This window comes from Echinops telfairi, unplaced genomic scaffold (assembly GCF_000313985.2).
Source record: "Echinops telfairi isolate 266 unplaced genomic scaffold, ASM31398v2 ScPeMD7_7472;HRSCAF=8510, whole genome shotgun sequence".
Lineage (NCBI taxonomy): Eukaryota > Metazoa > Chordata > Mammalia > Afrosoricida > Tenrecidae > Echinops > Echinops telfairi.
In genome coordinates this window covers 4,716,963-4,731,666 of record NW_022111376.1, presented here as the reverse complement: position 1 = coordinate 4,731,666, position 14,704 = coordinate 4,716,963, and the positions used below count along the sequence as shown (strand labels likewise).

At 42.9% G+C, this 14,704-nt stretch overlaps 1 pseudogene; it reads right to left on the bottom strand.

Annotated features, from left to right (window-relative positions):
- Nucleotides 1-668: 668 nt before the first annotated feature.
- On the bottom strand, nucleotides 669-13,030 carry LOC101645587 (annotated as a pseudogene).
- Between the last annotated feature and the right edge of the window lie 1,674 nt (nucleotides 13,031-14,704).

The following is a 14,704-nucleotide window of genomic DNA, read 5'->3' as shown; positions in this document are numbered from 1 at the left end:
CAGAAAAGAGAAAAGAGGGAGAAAAAGCAAATAAAGAAAAACCCCCCTCGCTTACCTCTGTGTTCTCTGGGATCTGGAGGTGGGGGCAGGAAGTCACCCCAGGGGCGCTTTCCACACAGAGGTGGAGGCACCGGTCACCAGAAGCATTGCTCACTGGCCCCTTCCCAATGTCAGTGGAACCGGAAGGGAGATGTTGGTCCAACAACACTTTCTTTATGTGTTTTATTTCTTTAGTTATTATTGTTGCTGTTGAGAATACATACCGCCAACCATGCGCCCATTCAATCGCTGCATGTACCTTTCGGTGACATTGATTCTCTGTGTTCTGTAATCACTCTCTGCCTCCTCTGGGTTGTGCCTGCCCCGTTCCCATAAACTCACAGTTCCCTACACCCCCCGATCTGACCATTTCAGTTACTGTCGTCAATTTGATCCCCTACAGATAGTTTCTAAAAGAGTACAATGTTCAAGGCCGAGGTGTTTCACTAGTTAAATGAAACTATTGTTTGGTTTAAGAAGGCTAGGGGGATATTTTTAGTTTAAGATTTCAACTTTTAAAATGATCTCCGGGCAGTTGTTTCCAGGGTTCATTAAGCTTCCACAGGCGCCAGAGGGTCTGGAGGCCATAAAAATTTGAAATTCAGTGATGCAGTTTTTGCCCTTTTTGATCAAGTTCTCTTAAGGGAGTTTTGATCACAGTGCTTCGTCGTGGTAGGCATCTCGTGGAGCGCGCAGGTATGGCTGGCCGATTGGGAGGTAGTGCGAATCCCTGCTGCAGAGATGTGATTGTGCATGGCGGTTGGGGAGACCTCGAAGAGCTTCTGGACTGAGCCATCGGTGTTGCTGGGTATGCTGGAGGCAGAGTCAGGAGCCCGATGGGAGATCGGCCGGTGAAGTATGGCTGGGTGATGGAGCTTCCGGAGGAGAAAGTGTTCTTGACTGAATGAGTGCTTTAACAGCCCTGGCTCCTCTTTCTGCACGTCTTTGTACTTCTGACTTTATAAGCAAGCTTGTGCTTTACATGATAGGTATTGTGCAATATATAAAATATATATATAACACCATAGATGCTATATGAGGGGGCTTTGAACAGTTAGGAGAGATGGACTGAACGTAATGAACATGTCCCATGAACTTTTTGAATCGCCCTCATATATGTTGTATATAAAATATCTTACTTTTAAAACTGTTGTCTAGAAATGTATTCGATATGTTTAGTCATCCGTATAGGATCCAGACAGTGCAAAAATGGTGACATTTATTTGCTTTGAAATAGCACCTTTCATTTCTCTCAAAATTCCTAAAACATTCTTTCCCAAGTCCCATGCCTTGATTGATAATTTTAAAAATGGAGTGCCAAAGACTTTAGTTTTTAAGAATCTCTAGCACATTACTGGGAAATTTATTGAGTTCACATTTTCTCATTTCCATTCAGATAAATGAGATGGCTGTAAGTGACATTGGACTGTCATTGGCTTTCTACCTAATGACATCCCATTTCTCTACCCTGCTTCCCTCAAAAATCTGTAGGGTCTGTAATCACCAATAAGGACCCAACACTCAAGACTGGAAGTAGGAACCTGCATAAATGGCATCAAATCAACACTCTACTACTGTCTTCTTTGCTGGCTCCTTATTGTTTTATTTCCCCCCATCTTTCCTACCCATATGGAAATATGAAAGCCTCATTTATCATAAAAACTCATGCTCCTCTTAAATCCATGGAACATTTATTAAAAGCTATAACTATAGATTTTGATAAAAATCATTGTAAAATTGTCCAAGCTAACATAGGGTTTTGATGAAAACAATTTAGCTGGTAAGTTTAGATATGGTTTTAATTTTTGTAGACTAGAGTGGAAATCACTGACCAATGAAGGTTCCGAATTTTGGGAAGGTGCGAGGTGAAAAGCACAGTACCCTGGACATGCTCACATTTCTAACGAGGAAGGAAAGAACATTGGATTGGAATCCGAAATGAGATACTGGCCTTGAATGCAAATCAATGCAAATGTTTCTGCCTCAATTTCCTCACTTTTACCTTGTCCTTTCTGCCTGCTGTTGATATCGGCTCATTCACCACCTAAGAACCTCTTCCCATAGAAACGATTTATATACCATGAAGGTACTCACTGCTTTTCTGCTTCTGGTTAGGATAGGGCAGGAGCGTAATGATGGTAGGGAACCATCATTCTCTCCTGCCTCATCTGTGGCGGAGGAGAGAGAACAAGTGATCAGAAGGAAAAAAGGGGGCTTTGACTAGATCTAAGAGAGTGCTGAGCATCCCATCTGCTGTGATTGTATGAAACCACTGACTGATACCCACAACCCGAAAGTGACTCTAGATCAATGTTTACCTATTTGTCCGATTGCACCTCTTTCAATATTTATGTATTCAACAAGTACTAACCTCTTACTCTATGCATGAACTGCTCAATAAAGGTTAGAAAGGGAAAGATTCGGAATTCAGAAGTTATGTATATTCAGATATATATATATACACACACACACATATATATATCTTCAGACTCCGCTTGTTCTCCACTCTTATGCCTACTTGTGTTTGTATCACGGGGTACTAAATGCTCATATGAACAATTCCTTAAACTCTGCATGACATAGTTTGTGATGGATGCAAATGTCCATTCCATTAAGAGGTCATTTTTAACTATTCTAGTTATGAAATAAAATCCAAGTTTTATTAAGTGTTCAAATTGCATTGCATTTTAAATTTCTAAAATAGAATCAAACCATTTTAACATGACAAATGTCAGAGACGAACACTAATGTTTCCTTCAAACCAACCCTATTAAGAAAATAATACCTCTGCAAATTGCATCCACCTTATATAACAAGATAAAATATGATGTACCTTTTCACTTTGGCAATAGCTATTTCCTAAAGGGATGAAAATAAAAATAGTGGTTTTACTACTTCATTAAGTTAAGATAACATTTTGTTGCAGTGCAGAATAAGCTATGAAGAGGATGAGCTATGGGTACAAAAGCAACCAGTACAGAATGGCTGATCCAAGCAACAAAAATCATTTTGGAAATAAAGGGGGGGGGTTCCCATAGCGTCCCCCAACAAGCTATTGTACTTGGTTAAGGCTTTCCAATAGTTAATTAAAATCTCAGTGATGAAAGAAAAACAAATGAACTGCTGTCAAATTGATTGTGATCCTAGCGATCTGATATGACAGAGGAGGACTGTCCTATAGGGGTTCCAAGCCAGTAAATTGTTATCGAGGCAAACTGACCCTGCTAAGTCTCTGGTGAATGAAGAACATGAAACAATTAGAAAAAGATGTGCTCACCTTCCCAGATCTTAATACTAAATTTTCTAATTATTCCCTCTAATAATAAACCCAATGTAATTTTGTTCAGAACAGAAACTCTTGCCCTTCCTCTGAGTAATATCAGCCTACCTCATAGTCAAAGATTAAATTGATCACAAAAAATGAATGGTAATTAGCCTAAGGTATGTGACTTGAGGGAAGGTTTACTGAGTCGATCAGTTTTCAACTCAGTCCACATACATTTTGTTGTATGACATTGATTGCCACCCCCACAATCTGACATCACATATCCCACTCCCTTCCCGTGTTTCCTGTTTCCATTCCTCCTCCTTTCCTATCCCTCTGAACTTTGTCTTTGGGCAAATGATGCTACCCAGTTCTTCTGTCATGAAGACTGATGTTTATGTAGTCCATTAGCCCATTGGACCAATCATTTCCACGTAGCTTCCAATTTTCATTACTCCTCTTTCCTCCAGTTGGGGTGAGACCAATAGTTGCATCTTAGACTCTGGTTGATGTTCACCTATGTAAGATGCAAAAGATTGTCTTTCTGGACTGTGTTCTGCGAATTCACTTTTATGTCCCCTGAGCCCATGGCCCTGAGCCCACGGGCCCAGCAACTCATTCAGGAGGTTGCCTTTTAAAGCAGGTGCTAATCCTGCCGTAGTGGGGCCTTCACCACAATCTGTGGTTCTCAACCTTCCTAATGCCGTGACCCTTTCATACAGTCCTCATGTGGTGGTGACCCCCAACCATAACATTATTTTCATTGCTACTTCATCACTGTCATTTTGCTACTGTTATGAATCAGGCAACCTCTGTGAAAGGGTCGTTCGGCCCACCAAAGGGGTTGTGACCCATAGGTTGAGAACCGCTGATGCCTGCAACAGAAGACATAAGACTTGCATGTTTAATGCGGCCTTCATTGGACTTAGAGATTCCCCAGCTGGTTTGAAGGGTTTAGAATATCATCAAGGTTTTTCACCTTGTCTAGGAGCAAGGGAGGATGCATCTTCAGGGATCAGATTTAGAGGGAAAAAGACTGGAACTAATCTGTTTCCTCATCAGCCACACTGTGCCCAAGAGTGTTCTGGGAGGGTGGTTTCCCCTTCTTTGTCCTGTTGTTCGCAGCCTGTCTCATCTGCCAGATTACGTACAGATTGCCTGACGGGGCTCAGCAGGCGAGAAGAGTAGTGGTGTCCAGGCGCCCACATTCACGCTTTCTCTTTGCTGAAACCAGAGGTGGGCCACGATGGTGTCACAGATGAAATCAAGCCCATGCGTTATTTAAGTTGGGTACTCTTAGGCCTAAGCAGGGTACCAGGTTAGTGGCATGGGTGTTCTGCTGAGCTGCCTGTACAACATGTATCAGAATCCCTAGTCGGAACCATTTACATCCAGTGCTCACATTGGACTCCAGGTTCATGAGCTTCATGACCACCTCCTCTTTTTCAGCTTTAGGCCTTAACTAATTTTTTAAAAACATTTTATTAGGGGCTCATACAACTGTTATCGCAATCCATACACACATCAATTGTGTAAAGAGCATTTGTACATCATTCTCAAAACATTTTCTCTCCACTTAAACCCCCGACATTAGGTCCTCATTTTTCCCCTCCCTCCCCGCTCCCCCCTCCCTCATGAGCCCTTGATAGTTTATAAATGGGTATTTTGTCATATCTTGCCCTGTCCGACATCTCCCTTCATCCACTTTTCGGTTGTCTGTCCCCAGGGAGGAGGTCACATATAGTTCCTTGTAATCGGTTCCCTCTTTCCTACCCATTCTCCCTTTACCCTCCCTGTTTCGCCACTCACACCACTGGTCCTGTAGGGCTCATCCGCCCTGGATTCCCTGGATTTTCAGTTCCTATCTGTACCAGTGTACATCCTCTGGTCTAGCCAGACTTGCAAGGTCGAATTCGAGTCATGGTAGTGGGAGCGGGGAGGAAACATTTAGGAACTAGAGGAAAGTTGTATTTCTCATCGTTGATACATCGCACCCTGACTGGCTCGTCTCCTCCCCGAGACCCTTCTGCAAGGGGATCTCCAGTTGGACCTTAACTAATTTGTAAGCAATATGTGTATATTAATGTGTGGGTCTAAAGAGTTGACCTTGGGCTTGGGTCTGGTTGGTGAAGTGAATGAAGTTGTGCATGGTACCCAGCCCTAGGTCTAGAGTCACGCTTGGACCAGTCTTAGGCCCTCAGCACAAGGGGTATAAAATGTTGTCTATTTTTTAAGTTTGTAAATTTTGGATTGATCATTAGAAACCTCTCAGGAGCTGGAGACCTAGCACCCTGAGCTCCATAGATAGGCACCCGAGTGTTTGCTGAGTGCAACAGAGTGCAGGGGAAAGACGACAATGCCAGAGACTCGTGAGGACCTGACACGGACTTGTTTGTTGTTGTTAAATAAATGGACCACTTCAAATTGAGCAGAAAGTCCAAAGTCCCCTGACCTCCTTTATGTAAGCATTCTTCTCATTGACTTTTTGGCTTTTGTTTCATTTTTCTGGAAGACTATCCAGATGCATCTAATGAAATGTGTTTCCATTCCCTCGCTAGCTGTCCCTTTTATTCCGGAACAAATGTCTCGGCCACCAATGTTGGCACTCCCCTCTGCGCAGGAGCCTCCCTCACCATGGGTCTTAATGTCCACAGGTGCCATGCACCTGGCCACGTTTCTTGTTTTTTGCCAGGCCCTGCTTTGCTCCATCAGCTGGGAAGGTAAGGAGGACTCCCAGAGTGCAGTGGTGGAGAGGAGCTTTATTAGGTAGCAGTACACAGCGTCCTCAACCGGTCATAAGGGGGCCCTTGGTTTTCAGTTTTTTTCTTGGATTTTCCCACTTTTGAATTGTGACTTCAGTGGAGGTTTATAGACCATCAGGTCTCCTTTCAACAAGCCACACACGTTTGTTTCATCTCGTGGGCTGCAGTCCCCACAGAGCATCCCTACTGAGTCCACTGCCGTCTTGTGTTTCCTCTTCCCGTTCCTCCTCCTTTCTTAATCCTTCAAAACTCTGTTCTCGGGCAAGGGCTGCCCGTTTGATCTCGAATGATTCTTCTGAGGTGTGCCTACCTCTCCAGTGTCATTGTTAGGGTTTTGTTTTAGTGATAAGTATATACAGAACAGAAAGTCGGCCATCAACACTGGGGTTTCCCTTCAGATACTATAGGCGTGCAAACACCACCTCCTCAGAGATGTCTGTCTGCGCCTCGAATTTCAGAAACGCCAGCAGGGGCGGTAATGTCCAGGGGCTCAAGCTAGATGGTGGCAATTTGGATCCACCCCCTTCCTCCCCACTTTCCAGGAGGTCAGTCTGATGGATATGCAATACAATAAGGGACAGGATGCAGGGACACAGGCTTTGGGGACCTCTGATGTGCTAATTTCGGTAATGACGTGTCTACAGGTCCTCATGGGCCAGTGCGTTTGTATGAAAGTCTGTCAGATGACACCTCTAAGTTGCTTTGCCCTTATTTCAGGGATTTTTTCCTATTTGCTGATTAATGGTGCTTATTTTTAAACTTGATTTTAGAGACACGCCTGAACAAAATGAGCACCTACTCCCACGGCTAGCATGGCCCACTTGGTCAAATTACAGATTTCAGTCAAAGGTTTTGTCCTGTAGAAAATAACCGCAATTTGAAATGATGAGCCTCTAATAGAACCACTGATGAGTTTGCACCCATTTCATTATCCAATTCCACCCTGAGCTGTTTGCTAACAATATTTCCTAACTGCAGACTGATCCACCGGAATCATCGCCCTTTACCAGGTTCAGCACTGAGCAGAGATCGTTTGGTGCGCATTTCTCTTGGTCACCCCTCAGGCAAACTGAAAAAGAAAGCCAGCATTTTCTGAGTTGACGGAAAACATTTTTTCCCAAGATAATATTCTGAGCTTCCTTCCATTTGTAGCTCTCAGGCTGACAGTCCTTGTGTCCCTTGCTCTCCTGGCATCTGCTTTTCCACCCCCCTCGGTTCCGATGGGCATCCCATGGGGCATCCCTAGTGAACTCGAGAGCGGACCACCCTGCCACCCTTTTGAATTTGAAGTCTTTCAAATTCCAACATTCTTTCTTTACCAAGTTACTCCCAACAGTAAATAAAAGTATGAGTCACAATCTAATAGCTGCCCCTCATTATTCCATAATCTTTTATTAATCTTATTTATGAGTTAGGGGCATATTCGTAAAAACAAAGATCTTATTGTACTTTCTGCCTCAATAAGAAACAGCAGTAATTATCTGGTGGAATGCACGCAGCCTCGATCTCTTTAGGGAATGACTGTTTGCTTCAGGACCAAACAAAATGAGAAATTATGACATCATTGAATCTACTTTTACAATTAATGTGAAACCTTTGTCACGAAAATATGGATCTCCCCAACAGGGATAAATGTGATGCGCGCCGAGTGAATCAGAATGCAAAAATGAGAGGAAGTTCTTCTTCTGAGCTGTTTGTTTTGGTTCGGTGCAAGGGAGGCCTCGAGGCAGTTGTAAAAGCAAGCAAACAAAAGCCACCCCAAACCCAAATGGCAGACAGACCAACACGTCTTTATCAGGTGGCCAGGCTTCCACCAACTCGCTGCTCTCTGAGCATGGATCTGACCAAGCTGCAGAAGACCTCAGACACACTGCCCAGCTCGATGAGCCTGATGCTCCGTACTTTCTTTGTAAATGCAGCTCTCTTTTCCTCACAACACCTGAACCCTTCAGTGTCCTAGTGTAAAAACAGGAGAACAGACGCAGAGACGCCCGCACTCAAGTGCCAACTGGACACCGTGTGAAGATAGACAAATGGCAGGTGCATTCACAAGTCCAGAAACACCAAGGCTTGCCAGCCCTTCCTAGAAACTGAGCCCTGGTGGTGGTGTGGGTTCAGCAGTGGGCTGATGATCACAGGGTGGGCAGTTTGAAGGCACCAGCTGCTGCTTGAGGGGGCGGGGGGAGATGAGTCTTTCTGCTTCTGTTAATATTTATAGTCTCAGAAACCCACACAGGCATTTCTACTCCGCCCTACAGAATCACTATGAGTCCGAATCGATTCGATGGCAGTGAGTTGTTTAAATGAGTTACTAGAAGCTGGAAAAGAGCCTACAGCCACACGAAATGGACAGAGAATACATTTCTGTTATTTTAAGGCACCACCTTGTGGACTGTCCCGTTATGGCAGTGGCAGGTAAGGAAGACAGCAGGATTTTTGTCATCTGGACAAGGTAGGGGAACAATTGAGGTTTGTTAAAAGTCGGCTGGGGCAGGGCAGTCTTTCGAGCTGGGACTTCCTAGTTGAACTTCGGACATTCTGTCAAACCCACCCTTTTTTGAAGTGTGTGCCCGTTGCCTGAGGGGAATTCACCTGGCCATTTCAGGGTTGTCCTGCTGTCTCTAGCCAGCTCCACATTTTAGATATCAACAACTTCCCTGCTCTGAGGTAACGTGTACACAGTCAGAATTGAATTCGGGGTATGAATAATCCATGCTTCTTTAGTCCTTGATTAATTTTATGAGCTACATTCCAGAATGGAAGTAAAGAAGCTTGAAGCATCCTTCCTCATTAATAATAAATTTTCATTTGTGTTCTATATAACATAATTTAAGACCTGATTAAAACGTCCCAAATTCTTGCGGAAAGGAAAAAACATTTATAACTCAACTTTGCCATGTATTCTTGTCCCAAACTCTTCTCATCTTGATTAAATTGCTCACAACTCTTCGAGATTTAGCAGCTTTGGCAAAGCAGGCAAGGCATATTTCAGAGCCGTAACTGCCTTATCTGGCCTGTTGGTATTGGCGGTAGAAAGGGAGGCAGCTTAAATGCTGAATCACTTGCTATTTTCAGTGCATTTCTGAGTTGTGATTAATTGAATACAGTTGATTTCTGCTTCAGTTCAAGTTCTTGGTCTGTCATCATTTAATGGATGACCCCTAGGCCAGAACCAAAGGCTATCAAAATGAAGCGCTGGTTAAATTTGTGGTTCAGTCTACTGTTTTGAAAGCAAACAGCAGAATTAATAATGTACTACCAATCCAGCTCTTTGAGAGAACCACGAACTAGGTTCTGTGCAAGGGTCCCTACCTGATTTGGGAGCCATTCCAAAGGAAAGGGTTGGCGTCAAGGCCAAGAGCATCTATGACCCACATCACACCACTCACAGTGCCTTGCTCCTCCGAGAAAAACCTCATAGAGTGGACATGAAACCTAACACATACACACCAAGTGGCTTGTCTTTTAAGTGAGCAGGCCAATTTGCTTATATTCAGCACACCACACAGCGTTTGTTGCTTACAAGGCACCAGGGATCTGGACATGGCAAAGATAAGTAGGAAGAGGCTAATGAGGACTGTGAGAGGCAAGCCAATGTCACTTGGAAAGTGTGCCAAAGGAGGGATGGACAGGCTGCCATAGGGCACGAGAAGCAAGGTAAGAGCTACAAGAGCAAGAGTTGGAGACGCTTCTGGGAGAGGGTGATACCTGAGTTGGATGTTTTAAAAAGTTTAAATACACGATTTTGCCTTATTATCAGCACACATGTATTCAGTACAGAAAATGATTACTTAAAAAAGGGGGGCAGGTAAGACCATCTTGGGAAGAAACACACCAGCCTGTGTGATCACAAGGTGCCAAAGGGATCAGTTATCAGGCATCAAAGAACAAAAAAATCATATAATTGTGTGCTCACCGCCATGATACAATCGCTGAAGACAGATGGGTGCATAAGCAAATGTGGTGAAGAAAGCTGATGGTGCCCGGCTATCAAAAGATACAATGTCTGGGGTCTTAAAGGCTTGAAGGTAAACAAGTGGCCATCTAGCTCAGAAGCAACAAAGCCCACATGGAAGAAGCACACCAGCCTGTGCGATCACGAGGTGTCAAAGAGATCAGGTATCAGGCATTATCAGAACAAAAAATCTTATCATAGTGAATGAGGCGTGGAGTGCGGAGTGGAGACCCAAAGTCCATTTGTAGGCTACTGGACATCCCCTTACAGACTGAGATGAGCCAGTCAGGATGCGATGTAGTTCCTAAATGCTTCCTCCTCCCCCCTCCCCCACTATCATGATCCCAATTCTACCTTGCAAGTCTGGCTAGACCAGAGGATGTACACTGGTACAGATAGGAACCAGAAACACAGGGAATCCAGGGCTCATGATCCCTTCAGGACCAGTGGTGTGAGTGGCAATACTGGGAGGGTAGAGGGAGGGTGTGTTGGAAAGGCAGAACCGATTACATGTGACCTCCTCCTTGGGGGACGGACAACAGAAAAGTGGGTGAAGGGAGACGTCAGACAGGGCAAGATATGACAAAATAATAATTTATAAATTATCAAGGATTCATGAGGGAAGGGGGAGCAGGGAGGGAGGGGAAAAATGAGGAGCTGATGTCAGGGGCTTAAGTGGAGAGCAAATGTTTTGAGAATGATGAGGGCAATGAATGTACAAATGTGCTTTACACAATTGATGTGTGTATGGATTGTGATAAGAGTTATATGAGCCCCTAATAAAACGCTTACAAAATATAAGCATTGGTTACATTTGAAGTTTATCTTTTTGGCCTATCTGTCTGTCTGTCTCTTTTCCTCTTTACACAAATGATTTTAAAATGTTCTCACATAGTAAACAACTAGCTTGTTGCTTTTTAAAACACACACACAGACAAAACCCCAAAGCAAAACTTACAACAGAAAACAAATATCTTTCCATGTCATTAAATATTCTTGTACGTCAAATTCCATTGAATGAGGCACCCCCATTCACTAAACCAGTTCCCCAATGATGGGGACTTAAGTTATGGCAAATGTGCTGATCATTAACTACGATGAGCACCTTTATCCTTTAATCTACTTTGCGCATCGATAATTATCTTCTCAGGTCAAATCCTTAGAATGAAAATTACTGGTTCAATGATTCTGAAAGCCTTGCAAATGTTTTGCTCAATAGCCACCAACAGTGGGTGGGAGTTTCCATTTTCTTCCTTTCAACATATTGGTCAATTGAAAATATCCCTGGTTGCCATCCCAAGATAGCGCCATGTGTATCCTTCCCCACCCACAGAAACTTTAATATGGCGGACCCGTAAGATGAATAGAATGTTGTAGAAGTTGCACTTCTAGGACTTCTGAGCCTACGTGGCAACAACTTGCCATCTCAGACGTACTCTTCCAGTTAGTTGTTCTTCGGGAACCAATGACCATATCATGAGGCCACTCAAGCAGCCCATGGGAGTTCATGTGACATGAAACGGAGGCCTACAGCCAGCACGGACTGACTGTCCTGTGAGGGCTCTATCTTTGCGTCAGCCCCTCCAGTCTATAGGTGGCTGCAGCCCCGATCTTGCCCGAGAGATCCCGAGCCAGCACCACACAGCCAAGCCACTCCCAAATCCCCAACCCAGGAAAACTGAGAAAATCAGGATTGATTGTTGTTGTAAGCTACTCAGTCTTCGAGTGATTTATTATTTAGCAATAGATAACTAACACAATATAGTAGTCTAGCTTTATAATTTTTTTCATTTTTAGTGAGGTTCCAGTTTATTTTCAAATGTTTACTGGCCACTGTATTTTCCTTCCATAGGTTTTGCCCTTTGTCCCTATTTTCAGTGTAAGCTTTTTCATATTAATGTTAGGAGTTTTACATATATTAAGCCTATTAACCTTTGCCTGTCAGAAACCTACATTTTTCCTTCAGTGTTTATTCTTTTTTTTAGCTCAACCTCTTTCTGGTTAAATGTTTCACATTGGAAATTTATTTTCTAGAAATTATTTATGTCCTTGAGAACATTTATAGGTGAACATACGTCAATTTGACAATTTCTGTTTTCTTTGACTGGTGGTTTGGGTGAAAGTTTAGCAGGTAAATTCGTTTTATACTTAACGGTTTTAATGTGTGACATTGATTGCAGTCGACAGGTGTCCCACTTCTTCTCTGGGTTTCCCATTCGGATTTGTCCTTCTGTCCTCTCCCTTCCTGCCTTCTGAGGCTTGTTGTTGTTGGTAGGTGCACCACAGAATGAAACAGCGCTCCTCACAGTTGTTGCTCTGTCTGAGCCCACTGTCGCAGCCACGGTGTCCATCCATCTCCTTGAGGGCCTTCCTCATCTGTGTTGCTCCTTTACTCCACCAAGCATGACGTCCTCCTCCGGGGACTGGTCTCTCCTGACAACCTGTCCAGAGGATGTGAGATGAAGTCCCACCATTCTTGCCCTTAAGGAGCACTCTGGCTGTACTTCTGCCAATTCATATTTGTTTATCCTTTTAGCAGTTTCTGGTGCGTTCGATATTCTTCTCTAGCACCACAATTCAAATGCATTGCTTTTTCTTCCTTATTCACCGTCCAACTTTCACATGGATACGAGGCAATTGAAAATACCATGACTTGGGTCAGGCACACCTTCTTCCTCAAAGTAACATCTGCGCTTCTCAACACTCAAAAGAAGTCTTGTGCAGCAGATTTGCCACCTATAATGCATCATTGATCTCTTGACTGCCGCTTCCAGTTTGTGACTTAGTGGTCCAGTTGCAAGGGTTTGGTGATCTTGACATTGAGTTGTAACCCATAGTGAAGATTGCCATCCTTGATCTTCATCAGTAGGCACTTCAAATCCTCCTCACTCAGAGCAAGGAAAGTTGTTTTATTTCTGGCAAATGCTACTCTTTGGATTTTGAATGATTCATTGTTCTCAAAAGCGCATGCCTCACTGGTATTATCTTTACCATATAGGCCTGTCTCATGTTCACCTGACAGCTGAACCACAGGGGTGAGTTCACTTCCAGACTTGAGGGACGTCTAAGGGCCATAGTCCTGGGGGTTAAGCAATTTCAGTGTGTGCAATTCAGTGACGATGATATTCTTCACATGTGTGACCATTCTCACTCAGAGTTACTCCTCCCTCATTCTCATAAACTCATTGCCCCCTAAGATTCCTCTCTAATCTCTTTTGAGTTGTTCTTATCCATTTGATCTCCTCTAGATAAATCTAGGACACCCTGTGGGTCAGTTGTACACTGTCCTATAGGGTTGTTATGAGTCGGAATTGACTCGCTGGCAGTGGGTTCAGTTTGGGCTTAAAAGAACATGATGCTTTAGGCGGTCATTCTCTACTAGCTAACCTAAGTTATTGTTTTTGAGAGGATTTCTAGGGAGATTTTGGTTTAGGCTTAAAGATGATCTTAGGCAGTGGTGAGATTCAGCTGACTCGCACCAGTTTGGCTGAACAGATACCTAATTTTTGGTTGAGTCAGAAGAACCAGTTGTTACAATGGCACTTGTAATCAGGGTTCACTCTTAAGGTGGGTGGTTAATGCAGCTGCCCAATGTGGAAATCACAAATTTATATTCCTTGCACTTTTTAAAAAACATTTATCTGTGCAACAGAGTCTTCTAAGTGCCTATAGTAATGTTCATTACATCCATAGGTATAAAGAATTAGAACTACACTTGTAGTATTTATTTATTCATTTCCTAAAACTCATTAGACTTGGATGAAATACTACATTTTTATTCCCTTGAGTTTGTTCCTTCAATAACCAAGCATGTAATGCAAAGAGAAAAAGTGCCCAACCACCAGAGGGTGACATGGTGTCATTCATTTCAGCTTTGTGTTATGCTCCCAAACACCCACAAGATACTTTGAGTGAATTATGAAATTCCTGAAAATGTTTAAAGAGCTAAAAATATTGTCAGAGCAATGGCTGTAAGTTGAGCAGAAGTGGAAAGGAGTTTTTCAAAGATGAAACCCTGTTTCTTATCGATCAAACGCAATGACTATTGTCTAATTGGCCTTCCTCTAAAGGATTGGGATCCTACTCCTACAGTGAAATAATGGTGAAAGATAAAGCACACAGCTGATGATGCTCAGAGTGAGAACACCAATCAAGAAGCTATAGGGAAATATCTTGAATAATAGTTTTATCATTTTTGTCAGGTATTATTCAATATTTTTCATTAATATTTTAAAACTCTTCCTTAGAACGTAATCTAGTTTTGTGTAACTCTTTTGTTCTTGTTTAAGTATTCCTGTATGAAATAATAAATTACCTTTCAGTATATAATTTTCTGTACTTCAAATGGTCCTTAGGACCGCGAACCAATCAGTTGTTTAATTATTTGAATCCCACACTGAGCTTACAGCAATAGTTTGGGAAGTGCAGTCAGTCTCTATGGCTCCATAAAGTCAATTTCCATGAAACTTTGAAATTTTATTCTATATTTCCCCCTTTTTGGATTAAGATTCTTCTATAGAATCCTTAATAAAATGTTTCATTGTGATAGCCACTGAAATGAATCTTAAAGGTAAAAGGGAAGAATGCGTAGTGGGGAGTGGTCATGAAGTCATTGGAAGAGAAGCTGCCCTACACATAGGAAGAGGCTATAGAGAAGGTATGGGGGAAGTCATTACAAGTAAA